Source organism: Triticum urartu, chromosome 3 (assembly GCF_003073215.2).
Source record: "Triticum urartu cultivar G1812 chromosome 3, Tu2.1, whole genome shotgun sequence".
Lineage (NCBI taxonomy): Eukaryota > Viridiplantae > Streptophyta > Magnoliopsida > Poales > Poaceae > Triticum > Triticum urartu.
In genome coordinates, this window is record NC_053024.1 from 664876665 (window position 1) to 664880140 (window position 3476).

Here is a 3476-nt window from a genome sequence, read left to right on the forward strand (position 1 = left end):
ACATCTTCCGCCTTTCTGGAGTTTGCTTGCATATGAGTTCAATGTTTCACCCTCAGTCCGAAGTTTGCTTGCATATGAGTTTAGCGTTTCACCCTCAGTACGATGGCCAGATCGAGGTGGTGAACAAGGTGATTTCTATGTACCTTCGGTGCATGACAGGAGATCGACCTAGGCAGTGGCTGGACTGGCTTCCTTGGGCAGAATACTGCTACAACACATCATATCATTCTTCGCTTCGTGATACTCCTTTCAAGGTGGTCTATGGCCGTGACCCTCCTGCTCTACCAACTTATAACAGGGGCGAAGCCAAAGTTGAGTTAGTAGGGACAGCTTTGCAAGAACGTGATCAGTTTCTACAGGAGGTTCGGAGCGTCTACTTCCAAGCCCAACAACGCGGCAAGAAGTATGATGATGACCATCATAAGGATCTGTCATTTGATGTTGGTGAGTGGGCATGGTTGCGCCTTCACCACAAGCAAGCTACTTCATTGACAGGCCATACACGTGGCAAGTTAGCTCAATGCTTTTATGGACCTTACAAGATTCTGGAGCCCGTTGGTTCTATTGCCTACAAGCTGGATCTTCCAGAAGGCTCTCGAGTACATGATGTCTTCCATGTGAGTCTTTTGAAGAAATTCCATGGCGTCGCTCCTGATGTGACACCACCATTGCCATTAATTCAGGATGGCCGCGTCATTCCGGAGCCTGCCAAAGTATTAAGCTCATGCATGCGCAGAGGAGTGAAGCATGTGCTTGTTCAATGGGTCGGTTCTTCAGAAATGGATGCCACTTGGGAGCCCCTTGCTGACTTCATCAAGCAGTATCCAGATTATCAGCTCGAGGAGGAGCTGCTTGTCGAGGGAGAGATGTTACGTGGGGAATTCATTATGGAAGGCGCAAGGCAGCAGGGGCAGGTTAGGCTGTGGCTAGACAAGGGCAGTTCGATGTCCTAAAAGGATGCATCTATTTTGGTAGTCTCCAGATTCTATTAAGGTAGTATTTGAGTCAGATTCCTATTAGAGTCCAAAGTATGTCAAAGTAGTAGTCCATGTCCTTTATAAAGGACCTACCTGTGTAAGCATAGACGCAAGCAATAATCAACAAAGTCTAGTTTCCCTAATATTTGTTCTCTATCTCTAATCCCTGCTATCTTCTACTACTGCTGCGGCAACGGCGCCGCACCATCGACAACCCGTCGACCCCCAAGCACCTCCAGGCCACGGAATAGCCCTTAGATCCAGAGGCTGTTCCAGTTTCACTTGTATCAATCCTAAATAAGCCTCTTGTGGTTTTGTCGCACAACTTCGACTTACAATTATTTACAGTCCACCTACTACCTAGGGCTAGTTACACTTCATGATCTTGCTTTCCATCCCGACCTGCATCACTGGACTTTTAGATTGGATTTTCTGGTGGTAGCACTTAATCCTCACATAATGCAAATTACTTAATCCTCACTCTGTATCAGTTAAGTAACTATGCTGTAGCATTCTTCAAGGTAAAACAAGCATTCAAATTCGCACTCTGATTGTATTTTCTTAACTATGTTGTAGCATTTGTTTCCAAGGTAACACAAGCATTCAAATTTGCACTCTGATTATATTTTCTTACCTATGCAGTAAGACTTGTTTTCAAGGTAACACAAGCATTGAAATTCGCACATGTTTATTCAGTACTGTCAAGAAGTGGCTGAAGTGTTCATGCTTGGAAAATGCTATCACAACCAAATTGCTTAACCCTTTCAGTATCTAAGTTCCTGATATAATCATATAATCTTGTAGCAGACCCAGTTCTTACTAAGAAGTCATGCTACCTCCATGTACAGCTTGTGTGGTAGGTATCCTTCAGACTACCATGATTAAAATTCAAGAGTCGTACAACTACATACTGCCATACCTTTGGTCCAGCCAGGGGGTTCAGGATTCATCTCACCAATCGACTACTTGGATGCCCATGGTAAACCTCCTCCCTCCGCAACCGCTGCCCCCTGCGCCTCACAGATCTACCCTTCGGCGTTCAGCTCCTGCATCGGCGACAATGTTTGCTCGGCAACTGGTTTGGTCATCGGACAATCTAACGACTCAGAAATGGGAAATCGATTGGTGAGATGAATCCTGCGCCTTAACAGCCTCCAACATGGTCAATCTTCTAGTGCAGACAAAAGAAATGGGAAATCGATAATAGCTCAGAAGCAAAACTCAAATGAGACCAGAGACAACTGCCCCACATGCTGCCCTGGAGCACCTCGACATACATGCACGCCCTGTCCCTGACGGAGTCTAGCTCGGCCACTGTCATCAGCGCCTGTCGGCAGCTGAGTACCGCCCACTCCTGCAGCTACCATAACACTGCCTAAAAAATACACGTATATTTATACCATAATATTGCTTAAAGAAAAACAAAACTGAGACAAGGAGGGGAAATAATTTCAAAGCACATTACTAACATGACCCAACATGCAAAATAACCATCAATAATACTCTGTAGCCATATTTTTCAGCCATACCAACACAGCTGGATATCATAATGCATCTTTAGACAAATTCACAGGCAATGCATTTTTTTTTTGGCCACATAGATCATCAATACCGGATCAGGCACGAGACACATCAAGCAGAAGCAAAATATACATATATGTAAGCATCAGCAGTACAGAAATTCAGAGAATGAAATAGGAGAGATGATTCTTGTGATGGATTACAATGTGACATAATGATTATTAACATACCTACAGAATGATTAATGGAGTTACTCCTGTTTCAGCTTGCTCAACAAGAAGGTTGCAAATGGCATCACACATTGCCTGAAAGACATTAATCAAGCACATCTCAGATGATACCCCAAATATCGTTCTTTGTTAAAGAAGATGCATAAACAATGGGATTGCCCTTACCAAAATTCAACATAGTAAGCTTGATGCAAATTACTGTATCATGAATAGGATATTTAAGACCAGAACACAAAAGAGTTGCTGTTACATGCATATGCAAAAAACTAAGCTCTAAAATTTATAGAGATACTATTCTCTTGCTAAGCACTTAAATTTTTCTCCCGGAACAGAGATACTATTCTCTTGCTAAGCTCTTAAATTTATACACAGTTTTGATAGAAACATGTGATATGTCCCTTGCTTATTGCTGATACTGCAACTGCAGTTTATATGATTCTACTTTTGTGCTTCCATACACCTGTTATGAAGCATTCATCTTGGCAAAAAATACAAAGGATGACATATGACTCTTCTACCAATTCTAGAACTTGTTCCTTTCTAAACCAAGCATCAATCAAAAAGTCATGTCAAATTTGAACCAAAACACAACAAAACATCATACAGAGAGGGAGAGAGGTCAGAGGGGAGGGAAGGACTGGGAGCAGGTCACCTAAGGTAAATCACGAGCGCCAAAATCCTACATGAGGCAGCATGGTGCAGAACAAACTATCGGGAAATTCGTGGATGCCATATACTTAGAAATGAT